The 13,780-nt window shown below is 40.2% G+C and overlaps 1 protein-coding gene and 1 long non-coding RNA gene across 2 annotated transcripts in view; one reads left to right on the top strand and one right to left on the bottom strand.

The window, feature by feature from the left end:
• The window catches only part of LOC125960739 (uncharacterized), a 38,631-nt gene extending 32,030 nt beyond the window's left edge, over positions 1–6,601 (top strand). The window contains exon 3 of the long non-coding RNA XR_007470725.1: positions 6,592–6,601. This is a non-coding gene — a long non-coding RNA (uncharacterized LOC125960739). The remainder of the gene's footprint in view (positions 1–6,591) is intronic.
• The window catches only part of EPB41L2 (erythrocyte membrane protein band 4.1 like 2), a 266,005-nt gene that overhangs the window by 25,548 nt on the left and 226,677 nt on the right, over positions 1–13,780 (bottom strand). The window lies entirely within an intron of this gene.

Here is a 13,780-nt window from a genome sequence, read left to right as displayed (position 1 = left end):
ACCTCAGACATCCCAAAAGGCAAGAAACCCCCCATGTACCTGGGTAGGGCAAAAGAAAAAAGAAAAAACAGAGACAAAAGAATAGGGACGGCACCTGCACCAGTGGGAGGAAGCTGTGAATGAGAAAAGGTTTCCACACACTAGGAAGCCCCTTCGCTGGCAGAGACTGCGGGAGGCGGAGGGGGGAGCTTCGGAGCTGCGGAGGAGAGCACAGCAACAGGGGTGCGGGGGGCAAAGCGGAGAGATTCCCGCACAGAGGATCGGTGCCAACCGGCACTCACCAGCCCGAGAGGCTTGTCTGCTCACCCGCGGAGCTGGGCGGGTGAGGCTCGGGCTTCGGAGCTTAGATCCCAGGGAAAGGACTGGGGTTGGCGGCGTGAACACAGCCTGAAGGGGTTAGTGCACCACAGCTAGGCGGGAGGGAGTCAGGGAAAAAGTCTGGACCTGCCTAAGAGGCAAGATACCATTGTCTCTTGGTGCTCGAGGAGAGGGGATTCAGAGCACCACCTAAACGAGCTCCAGAGACGGGCGCAAGCCATGGATATCAGTGCGGACACCAGAGACGGGCATAAGACGCTAAGGCTGCTGCTACAGCCACCAAGAAGCCTGTGTGCGAGCACAGGTCACTATCCACACCTCCCCTCCCGGGAGCCTGTGCAGCCCACCACTGCCAGGGTCCCGTGATCCAGCGACAACTTCCCCGGGAGAACGCACGGTGTGCCTCAGGCTGGTGCAACGTCACGCTGGCCTCTGCCGCTGCAGGCCCGCCCCGCACTCCGTACCCCTCCCTCCCCCCGGCCTGAGTGAGCCTGAGCCCCCGAATCAGCTGCTCCTTTAACCCCGTCCTGTCTGAGCGAAGAACAGACGCCCTCAGGCGACCTACACGCAGAGGCGGGGCCAAATCCAAAGCTGAACCCCGGGAGCCGTGAGACCAAAGAAGAGAAAGAAGAGAAAACCTCTCCCAGCAGCCTCAGGAGCAACGGATTTAATCTCCACAATCAACTTGATGTACCCTGCATCGGTGGAATGCCTGAATAGACAACGAATCATACCAAATTGAGGAGGTGGACTTTGGGAGCAAGGAAATATATATTTTTTTCCCTTTTTCTCTTTTTGTGAGTGTGTATGTGTATGCTTCTGTGTGTGATTTTGTCTGTATAGCTTTGCTTTTACCATTTGTCATAGGGTTCTGTCTGTCCGTTTACCATTGCAACAAAAAGAATAAAATATCTAGGAATAAACCTACCTAAGGAGAGAAAAGACCTGTATGCAGAAAATTATGACACTGATGACACAAATTAAAGTAAAGGAGAAAAGACAGCCTCTTCAATAAGTGGTGCTGGGAAAACTGGACAGCTACATGTGAAAGAATGAAATTAGAACACTCCCTAACACCATAGACAAAAATAAACTCAAAATGGATCAAAGACCTAAATGTAAGGCCAGACACTACCAAACTCTTAGAAGAAAACAGGCAGAACACTCTATGACATAAATCACAGCAAGATCCTTTTTGACCCACCTCCTAGAGAAATGGAAATAAAAACAAAAATAAACAAATGAGATCTAATGAAACTTAAAAGCTTTTGCACAGCAAAGGAAACCATAAACAAGACGAAAAGACAACCCTCAGAATGGGAGAAAATATTTGCAAATGAAGCAAGTGACAAAAGATTATTCTCCAAAATATACAAGCAGCTCATGCAGCTCAATATCAAAAAAACAAACAACCCAATCCAAAACTGGGCAGAAGACCTAAATAGACATTTCTCCAAAGAAGATATACAGATTGCCAACAAACACATGAAAGAATGCTCAACATCACTAATCATTAGAGAAATGCAAATCAAAACTACAATGAGATATCATCTCACATCGGTCAGAATGGCCATCATCAAAAAATCTACAAACAATAAATGCTGGAGAGGGTGCGGACAAAAGGGAACCCTCTTGCATTGTTGGTGGGAATGTAAATTGATACAGCCACTATGGAGAACCGTATGGAGGTTCCTTAAAAAACTAAAAATAGAACTGCCATATGACCCAGCAATCCCTCTATTGGGCATATACCCTGAGAAAACCATAATTCAAAAATAGTCATGTACCAAAATGTTCATTGCAGCTCTATTTACAATAGCCAGGACATGGAAGCAACCTAAGTGTCCACCGACAGATGAATGGATAAAGAAGATGTGGCACATATATACAATGGAATATTACTCAGCCATAAAAAGAAACGAAATTGTGTTATTTGTAGTGAGGTGGATGAACCTAGAGTCTGTCATACAGAATGAAGTAAGTCAGAAAGAGAAAAACAAATACCGTATGCTAACACATATATATGGAATCAAAAAAAAAAAAAAGTCATGAAGAACCTAGGGGCAAGATGGGAATAAAGACACAGACCTACTAAAGAATGGACTTGAGGATATGGGGAGGGGGAAAGTTAAGCTGGGAGAAAGTGAGAGAGTGGCATGGACATATATACACCACCAAATTTAAAACAGATATCTAGTGGGAAGCAGCCACATAGCACAGGGAGATCAGCTCGGTGCTCTGTGACCACCTAGAGGGGTGGGATAGGGAGGGTGGGAGGGAGGGAGACGCAAGAGGGAAGAGATATGGGGACATATGTATATGTATAACTGATTCCCCTTGTTATAAAGCAGAAACTAACACACCATTGTAAAGCAATTATACTCCAATAAAGATGTTAAAAAAGGATAAATGAAGGCCCTAAAAAAAAAAAAAGAAAGAAAAGAAAAGATAGCTTGTTATTCACAGTTACCAAGTGAAGGAGGCAAGCCATGCCACACAGGGCCACACAGGGAAGCACGAGGGTCAGCTGTAAAGCAGAAGAATGAGGGAAAAATGTGAACAAGAGCCTTTATTGTCCTTTCTGCCAGAAAGGCAAGCCAGGGCAAGGTAAGAAGGCTTAGTGTTGGTTACCTTGAATAACTTCAGCAGGCTCTGGCGTATAGGGGATATTTCTAGCTGTCTAGTACCCGGCCCTGGAGTGCTTAGGGCAGAGGAATATTAGCCCTGAGTCTGAACACCCAGTAGAGGAGAGTTGTGTGATCTCTGGATTGGTGAGTTTACATATGAAAGGCATGCTCTCTGGTAGTGAAGTTGTTTACTATTTCTAGGAATTGGCTATCTCTGGGAAGAGCAGCCTTTCCAGCATCAGCAAGGCTCCAAGATGTCAAAGCACTAAAATTACAGAAAATAGGGCTTCCCTGGTGGTGCAGTGGTTGAGAGTCCGCCTGCCGATGCAGGGGACATGGGTTCGTGCCCCGGTCCGGGAAGATCCCACATGCCGCGGAGCGGCTGGGCCTGTGCGCCATGGCCGCTGAGCCTGCACGTCCGGAGCCTGTGCTCTGCAACGGGAGAGGCCACAGAGGCCCGCGTACCGCAAAAAAAAAAAAAAAATACAGAAAATAAAAAGGCATGATTAATATCACCCTCCCCACTGCAGTTTGTTCAGTACCTTTATAATATTTTATATTTAAATTGTTTGCTCCTCAAGAAGAGAGGTCTCACTTTTGGAGCTTGGATACATGAAGATCTAAATGTAAAGAAGCAAAAAAGTGAAGGCAGATTGTCCTTGACAAAAAACCAGAGATGAATATTTTAAATAGTCTCCTAATGTTGAACTGCCCAGGGTTTTCAAAATCAAAACGTTTAAAGTGATGACTTTGCACTGGGAATATTTGTTTATAAAGTCTACATAGTCAGCCATTGGAAGATAGCACCTGCCAAGTCCCCAGATCCAATGAGCTCTCCTTGAGATATGACTTCTATAGGCCTATGGGCCTGGCCCTCCATCACGTGTATGCACTGAGTGGTACCTTATATCTATTCTATTTCTTCAATACAGGTTAAATCAATCACAATAGAAAACATAATATTCTTCTCTTACATTGTTCACTTAATCCCCCATATGAATATCCATTAGCCCAGACTCAGTTTTTTTTTTTCTTTTTGCGGTACACGGGCCTCTCACCGTCGTGACCTCTCCCGTTGTGGAGCACAGGCTCCGGACATGCAGGCTCAGCGGCCATGGCTCACGGGCCCAGCCGCTCCGCGGCATGTGGGATCCTCCCGGACCGGGGTATGAACCGTGTCCCCTGCATCGGCAGGCAGACTCTCAACCACTGCGCCACCAGGGAAGCCCCCAGACTCAGTTTTAACAAGAATAATAAACCAGGAGAGAGGATGAGACATCCTGTTTTTCTGTGAAGCTATTTCTACTTTAAGAAACAAAAGGAAAAACATGCAAAAATAATTGCAGAATAGATCTCTCTTAATGATCTTGATTGAAGCCCATTAAATAAAAACCCCAGAGAGCCTCTGATGGAGCCCTGATGGGAGGAGAGCCCTGTATAACAAATGAGGTCTGAGGGCTTGGAGACACAGCAGGTTACCGATACATGATGTTAACCAGAAATAAAGAGAGAAGGGGTAAAGCAGGATCAAGAAAATCAGCAGGGGGAAAGAAAACAGAACCAGGACCAGTAGGTGAAAACAGAAAGGAAAACACGTACTAATGAATGAGGTCATTTATTTAAGACCATCATTCACTGTGATTTGCAACTAGAAAAATATAGTCAAGCCTAAGTGAAATTCATTACTTCCATCCAGCAAAACCTATAACAGAAACATCCAACTCGTCCCTTCTGCCAATGACAACATCTTCCTCTTTAGGTCAAATGGAACAATTTAAGGATTGTTTTAAATGAGACAATGTATGTGAAGGCATCAGATGTTCTGGAGAGCAAACAGGGCTATTCAATAAGTGTTATTGTTCCATTCCCTTCCCTGCGCGCAATCTGGGAAGTGGCCGCAAGGCATCAAGTTTGTGGTCAGTGGGTAAGTGTAGTGCTTATCCCATCAAAATTACATTTCATGGTTGGCGAGAAATTAAAGACCTCAGAGTCATTAGCTCACAAAGGGACTCCATGTGTGGTCCTTTCCTACTATTACTCTGGCATTTTCTGGCATTGTCCTTGGCTCTTCCTCCCTGACAGCTGACAGCTGACAGCCTCACCCTTTTTCTTCGTGGCCAGAAGCTAAGTGAGTGCATGTTCATCCACTTGGCAAATGTGCTGTTTCCTTTGTGTCTTAGCCAACCAAAACATGCCATTAATGGAAGACATCAGCCAGAGATTTTCAGTGTCCGGCTCCCACAGGTCCCCTCACACCTGCCTTAGCATGTGGTAAATATTTACCTAATTTTCTACCTTTGATCTCCTTTGGGCTTTTTTCCACAGGAGAAACCATGCAACTGAGATTTAAATGACTCTAGTGAAGACCTCCTTAATTTCTCCCTCCAACGTTAATTTCACAATTAGTACTCATGCGTCTTATACTCATTGGAGGATATTAAGTCTACGTTTATCTCCTGGAAATATGTCAAATTATACAGAAACAAGCTGCCCTAAAAGTAAAGAGGTCATCAGAGAGCTACCATGGCAGGTTGTACAAATAGTGCCCTGTACAAGGATTCCTGACCCAGGTGAGTGGGTTACGATGCAGGCTTTGCTCTGTTTGCCAAGCAATGCTCAGATGGGGAGAATTTCCCTAATTTATGCAAAGATACCATATTGAACAGAGTGATCCTGGACATGTCAATATTAATGTAAAAAAAGAATTGAGTAAACATACCAAGCTAGGTGGACAAATAGATTATGCCAACAAGAATATCAATGAACATTCACATTTTCTTCCAAATTATCCCTATGCAAATTCATTTTCCATCCAATTTATTTATTGACTAATTAAAAAAGAATAATCTCACCTAATAAAAATATTTGGACCTAAAAAGCTAAAATGGTATAAAGAGCAAAATTCATAAAATCCATTTTATTTCTGAAGTATGAATACCTAAAGGTAGAAAGGCAACACCAATTCTTCTCCCTAAAGGACAAAATTAATTGTGAAAAAAGATTAGAGACGTGAACCGAGTTCAAGGGCCACTATAAATAATGTAACACCAAGTACAGGCTTTGTATTCCTCTCCCACCCAACTGACTTACAGCAAATCTGAAAACATACATTGACAGGATATTTTTTTTTTTTTTTTTTTTTTTTGCGGTACGCGGGCCTCTCACTGCCGTGGCCTCTCCTGTTGCGGAGCACAGGCTCCGGACGCGCAGGCTCAGCGGCCATGGCTCACGGGCCCAGCCGCTCCGCGGCATGTGGGATCTTCCCGGACCGGGGCACGAACCCGTGTCCCCTGCATCGGCAGGCGGACTCCCAACCACCGCGCCACCAGGGAAGCCCGACAGGATATATTTTTAATAAGACAGAAAATATTTTTGCCCACAGAACATTTCCAAACATTAAACTCCAAAATGGCCTACCAAAAAGGATAAATATTAAATGCAAAACACTCTACTTGGTAATAGGAAGGACAAGAAGATATTAAAAGAAACCATCCTCTACCCTCCAGGGACTAAAATCTTAAACAAAAACAGATTTTAAAACCCTAATATTGCTGTCATAGAAGTACACATGTGTTGTGAAGGGAATGGGTGGGAAGGAAAAAGGATGGTCCTTGAGGGGTCAGAGAAAGGTTTTGTGACGTTTGAGCTGGTACCTGAAGATGAGAGAGACTGAAGGAGGGTTTACTTCTAAAGCTCCAATGTTCTACAGTCACAACACACTCAGGAAATGATGGCATTTGTGTGGCACATTGGAGTAAACTGAGGATGCTGATTCCTGCTGGGGCAAGGGCTCTAAGACTGGCTGTCCCCAGGGATGAATAGGTCTGTGACTCAGGACACCTGTAAGCCATTTTGGTCACACCAGGTTACCAAGGAACACATCATTGGTAAGTTCTGTAGAGTTTTGAGAGTAAACTGGTAGTTCTCAATTTTTTGTGACACCTTATAATCACCTGAGAGCTTTAAAAACAATCCATGCCATTTAAGTCAGAATCACCAAAGGAGCAGCCTGAACATGGGAATGTTTTAGAAGCTCTCAAATAAGGCTAATGGGAGACAGGTTGAGAACCACTGGACGAAATTTTCCTTCTCTTACCAGAACAAAACTGGCTAAGTCACACATCAACTTTTGAAATAAAAATAAATTAATAATAATAATAAACTGGTAGATAATTAGAAATTAAATAGTGTCTACTTCTGTTTCTGGCCATGAAGGAGTAACAGGATGCAGAATTACCCTCCTGTTGTAAACTAGGAAACTTGATAAAACACAGAAAAAGCTATTTTCAAACACTGGACAGTAGAGGACTGTGATCCTTACAAGTAGGGTAAAAAATAAGGTGAGTCCTACCATTACCCAGGTTTTCTGCTGAAAGACAGTCTCTAGATTGCAGGACAGGGAGGGTGAACCCAAACAGAGCCTAAGAGTTTAAGATTAAGAGACTGGGAATTGGGGAGGACAAGGCAGCTGGAATTTGCAGAGTAGAGTCCCCAAGAGGAAAGAGCTAAGCAGAGAAACAGTTTCAAAAATCTGCCTAGGAATCCTCTTGAGTCATTTGTCCAACACAAATGTATGCATGCAAGACTGAAAGCGTGAGAAACTAAGCAGAATAACTTCCAAGGAAAGAACATTTATTACTTATTCAGTATTGTACTACAGGCCTTAGCCAGGGCAATTAGGCAAGAAAAAGAAATAAGCATGCAAATTAAAAAACAATTTTTTAAAAAAGAGGTAAAACTCTCTTTACGTACACATGACACATAAAAACCCCTGAGGAATTTACCAAAAAACAAACAACAACAAAAAACCTCTTAAACCTTACAAGCAAGTTTAGAAAGGTTTTAAGATAGAGGGTCAATATTAAAAAATTAACTGTATTTCTATATACTAGCATCAAACAATTGGAAGTGGAATTTTTTAAACTCCATTTATAATAGCATCCAAAACATGACATACTTAGGAATAAATTAAATAAAATATATGCAAACCTGTACTCTGAAAACCGCAAAAGATTACTGAAAGAACATTCAAAAGGTTAAATAAATGGAAATATAGACCATATTTATGAACTGGAAGGCTCAATACTACAAAGATTGTCATTCTATCCAAATTGATCTGTAGATTCAACACAATTCCAATCAAAATCTCAGCCAGTTTTTTTTTTTTTTTTTGTAAATGTGTTTCTAAAATGTTTTGGAAAAGAAAAGGACTTAGAATAGTCAAATGATTCAAAATTGGGTGACTTACACTTCCTGATTCAAGACTTACTTTAAAGCTACAGTAAGTCATCAAGAGAATGTGGTGTTGGCAGAAGAATAGACCTACAGATCAATGGAATAGAACAGAGAATTAGAAATAGACCCCCAAATATATAGTCAATTGATTTTAAGTAAAAATTAAAACGCCAATTTAATTCAACGGAGAAAGGAAAGTCTCTTCAACAACTGTTGCTTGGGGAAAAAAATGAACCTTGACCCTTACCTCAGGCAGTATAAAAATTTAATTCACAATGGATCACAGACTTAAATGCAATGTTTAGAACTACTAAACTTCTAGAAAAAACACAGGATTCGATCCCTGGTCAGGGAACTAAGATCCTGCAAGCTATGTGGCACAGCCAAAAAAACCAATAAAACAAAACAAACAAACAAAAAACCATAGGAGAAAATTATTATGATTTTAGTGTAGGCAAAGATCTCTTCTATAAAACGCAAAAAAGTGTGAAATAACAAATTAAGTGGGACTTCATCAAAATTTGAAACTTAAGCCCCTTGAAAGACATTACTAAGAAAATTAAAAGACATACTACAAAATGGGAGAAAATATTCACAATACAAATATCTGACAAGGGACTTTTGTGCATAATTTATAAAGAATGTAGTTATAACTCATTAAGAAGCCAACACAATAAAAATATAGGCCAAAAATTTGAACAATTTACAAAAGAAGCTATATGAATGGCCAATACACACATAAAAAATGCTCAACATCGTTAGTCATTAGGGGTATTAATCATGCCTTTTTATTCTATATTTTTTATGTTTTAGTATTTTAGGTCCTTGCTGACCCTTATAGCAATCATTTCCTGATCTATTGACCTTGTTATACCTGAATAATAATAAAACCTATATTTTAAAACACAGGGAAATTCAAATTAAATGCATAATGAAATAGGACTCCCTACTCATTAGCACAGATAAAAAATGTTTTAAGATGTCAATACCTAGTGTTGGTGAGAATGAGGAAAAATTAGAATCCTCCTCCTTCATTGCTAGTGAGATTGTGAAATGGCATAATCATTTTGGATAGTTTGATAGTTTGGATAGTGTGATAGTTTCTTATAAGGTTAAACATACATTTACCATAAGACCCAGAAATTCTGTTCTTATTCAAATCTGTACTTACTCAAGAGAAATGAAAAGATAGGTCCACACAAAGACAAGTACACAAATTTATTCATAATAGCTAAAAATTGGAAATCAAATGTCCATCTACAGGTGAATGGATAAACAAATTATGGCATATCCATAGTGATACAGAACAGATATGGACTCAAATACTACTCACCAATAAAGAGGAATCAATTACTGAAAAATGCAACAGTGTGGATGAATGATACTAAGCAAAAAAGTCAGACACAAAAGCATACATACTGTAAGACTCCAGTTCTATGAAACTGTAGAAACGGTCAATTTAATCTACACTGACAGATGATCAGAGGTTGCCTGGTGTTGGGGTAGTGAAGACTGACCAGGAAGGGCCACAAGAACAATTTGGGGGACCGACAGAAATATTCTATATCTTGATTGTGGTGATGATTCCATGAGTTTGTGAATGTGTCAAAACACATTGAAATATAGACTTAAATGGGCAGAATTTAATGTGTGTGAACTATACCTCAATAAAGTGGATTTTTTTAAAACAGTGTCCTTGAAATAGAATCAAATTTATGTCAATCTTATTTATTATTCTTTTACCCATAATGAGGTAATATGTCTGATTTTTCTGAAGACATCATGAAAAGAAAAAAATTATATTTGGAAGCAATTACTGAGACCAGATGGTTTCCTGTTCTTTCAGGAGTTAAGACATTATTAACAGTATTGCTTTATATGTCTGTAAAGAGCCTTATCTCTGTGTACATTGTATTATTATGCATCTATAAAATACCACTTTATAGCAGTAGCTGTACTGTACAAATCTCTTTCTACATGGCTTAACTGTTAACTCTGACATACAGGCTCTCTTATACATCCCTCCCAATTCTGAAATTAGGGGGCTTTGGCTCACCAGCTTCAACACAAAAACCATGTGCCAGTTCAAGAATTCACTGTCTGGATGGGTATCTGCCCTGCATTCCCCAAGAAGAGGGCTGGGAACTCTGAGCAGCTGGATGGACGCCCAGGAAAAGACTGTTCCCATCACTGCTTTTTTTAGGGGCAATGGGCAAGATAAAATAGGACTGCCAGATGGCTACAACTCATTACTGCCTGGCAGCAGTCAGGGTGAAATGAGAGTAAATTAATCAGCATTCAGAAGGAATGAATGGCAAAGGGGTGATGTGTATTGATGCTATTTTAGCGCAAGTCAAATTAAACCTGTATAACTGACAACATGCATTAATCTCCCTATTGCCTCCAATAGCTGTGCAAATGAGCTCCTAGTTTCTTTATACAAACAGCTGTTATTTTCCTGTTACCACCTTGGCCAAAAGTTCTAGTAATGGCCTTCTAGGTTACCCTTAGTGATTAATACAAACTTGTGCATTATACCGACTCTGCTAAGGAAAGAATTTCGCCTATGTTGTAGCAGTGAATCTCTAAACTGCAGCTCTCCGACAGAAAGCAGGGCTTGTGCAAAACGATAGATTTGTCAGTCATCTGCAAACTCTCAGACTTAAATGAACACTGGATTTACTGTTTGGATATTGCAGAAGTCACAAGGATTTTTTTTTAAAGGGAAATAGAAACAAAATTGTGGGGTTTTTCTCAAAGAAAATTTAGATTTAGATTTCAAAGGTCAGCTATAAACCTGTGTAATGGCATTACACTGGATTATCTTCTCCGGGATGTATATTTAAGCATAATGTTATATTGCAGGAAAGGCTGAGTCTTAATTTACAAAAAAAAAACCCCATAAAATCAATTGATGATATCTGGGTTAAATTGAATTCTTGCTTGGGTAAAGCTCGTCTCTGACATAGAGTCTGCAGAATCACTTTCACCATCTCCCCCTAAATTAGAACTGCCTTTAAGAGCCTCCAAATAGCCAGAGAGACCAATGAGAAGCTGTCAGCCTCCTGAAATTATGGCAAGAAGCATAAACTAGAGAAATTAGAGCAATGTTCTCCAGTACTTGTCTCAGGCTTTATTCTTCTGGAACGTTTCTCTTCTTACCCAGCAGCAGACCCAGGTAATACAGATCTGAAGCTTATACATTTTGAAGGTCCCTATTTCAGAGAAAAAAATACAAAATTGAAAACACAAAAAACTGGATGAAAGTGAATATTTACGTAGACTGAGAAAAGAAGTAAATTACAAATTTTAAAAAGCTGACAAGCAAATTTTTTTACATTCTGGAGTTTCTGTCAATCCTTCAGTTTTTTATTTTGGCCTCCACTGGGATCTTTCCCTCTCATCATATTTGAATTTTGGTATAATCCATCATTTTGAAACACACAAAAAATAATCTGAAATTAAGGAATTCCAAGAGGAATTAAATGTGCTTTTAATTGCCATTATATTATGTTGTGCTATATAACCATATAATCAAATTTCCCTTATATTACACACTCGGAACTTTCAGAAATACATGTAGTTTTGTTATTGGAACACGGGTTTCCTCAGGTCCCAATTCAGTACTCTCTCCTGTCCAGAACTGCCACACTTTGTCAAGACAAGATCTATCATACACCCTAAAACGTAACCCAGTGCTTTGGGATCTTTAAAATGTGCAACATTACACAACGATGCACTTACTGTTTGTAGTATTATTGCTGATGGTTTTTATCCTCAGACACAGGAGTTCTGACAAATTCTATTCTACTCCATTAACACCAAAATGCATATTGTGTTTATAACTGTATACACTGCAGGAGAGAACTTTCATCTTGACTGAGCAGGAATAAAAATCAAATCTTCCATTTATAATTCTACATGCATGAGATTTGGAAGAATTTTCCACAGCAGCTTCTGGCCCCATACATCTCAAATCCTATTTCTCTCCCACTTCCCACATACTTCTGAAGTTAAGTGCATAGGACATGTTCAAATTGTGATACAACCTTTTGCCCCTGAAAATTCGGGTCACAATGCAAAGAATTATAGCACAGGGGGTTGTAGGAGTACCCCTGAAAGTCATTGCTACACCAAGACAGCTAACTACAACTTAACTATATACAGAAATAACTGCAAAACACATAAACTTTCCACCAACCCAAATTAAATGTGTCCCCAACTCATCTTCCCCCTAGAGCTGTCCCCAAAATTTCCATGGCTGATCCAACACTTCCTGCCATAAAGAGTGTGAAAGATGGGAATCTGGAGTGGAGAGATATCTATTGCAGCTAATATATCTTTTGTTTGCAAACTCTACAAAAACTAACACCACGTGTATATATTTTCGGTATCCCTCCCTGCGTCTTGGAAGGGTCCAGGCAAATGAGGGGTGCTGAAATTTAAACTTCATTAACTCAAATTAGCATATATCAGTCTCTGTTCTTATCTCTTATTTATATGAGAGATACAAAATAAGAGGTTATTTTATATCTTATTTGGTCATGTTGATTGACAAAAGCATAATGGGTGAATGGAGAGAAAAGCTGAATTGAACAGAATTTCCATCTCTGATGTTCTAAACATGTTCAAGTAACAAGCAATTTTTGGTTTGTCAAAGTGCCCTCCCCTCCCTGGAGACCCTGGGGTGCAAACATTCATCCTTATACTACTCCCAGAGAGCTACCCTCTCCTGTCACAGCCCATTGCTAATGAAGAGAAACAGCTAATTTGTATCACCACCCCAAATAAGACAGGATTACAAAGAAACTGTCAGGTGGGCATGTTCCAATGACCATTTTCCCATGAACAAAATAAACTTGCAAAGAGTTTCATGAATGAGACAAGATCATTTTCCTATAAACAAAATAACTTTGTAAAGTGAGATGGGCTGAGACTTGAAGAATTTAATGAATCAGACAATGTTCATGCTTCTTGAATTGTTGGGGCCAGTCTGTGCTAGTACAACTCACAAAAACTGAAGTAAAAAAGCCCCGTAATTTCTCAGAATAACTTGATTCCTATCCACCATTCCCTACCTAAGAATACCAATCCTATACTTTGATACTTAGGGTTAGGGTTGATACTCAGAGCACCAAGACAAATCTTATTACCTAAGGGCCGATACCCAAAAGCATGTTCTGCAGACCGTGATCTCCTGAGATTCTCCTGGCAACAAGGACTCAATGGTCCAGTAAGTTTGGGAAAGACTCATGCTGTATTCCTCTTGGGGATTCACAATGCGCCCTACCAAATTATAGGCTCTAAGAAACCTTGCAGTAAAGAAATCATCTTACCCCAGTATTCTCTACATTTATTTAACCATTTTCCAAGCAATGCCTAATAAAATGCAGTAGAATTAGTTTCACAGACCACCCTGTGGGCACATTTTCTTGAGCAACTGTCAGTGTTGTCATGTTTCTAGATCAGAGTTTCTCAAAAGTGTATTTTCTACCAATTTTTCCCTTTCTCAATGTGCTCCAGCCACAGTAGGCCTACTTCTGCATCTCCTATCACACCAAAAATTTTCCTATCTCAGGAATTTTGTACTTGCTGTTCTC

The sequence above is a fragment of the Orcinus orca genome, chromosome 12, assembly GCF_937001465.1.
Source record: "Orcinus orca chromosome 12, mOrcOrc1.1, whole genome shotgun sequence".
NCBI classification, from domain to species: Eukaryota; Metazoa; Chordata; class Mammalia; order Artiodactyla; family Delphinidae; genus Orcinus; species Orcinus orca.
Note: the sequence above shows the minus strand (reverse complement) of the source record. Positions and strands in the feature narration are given on the sequence as shown.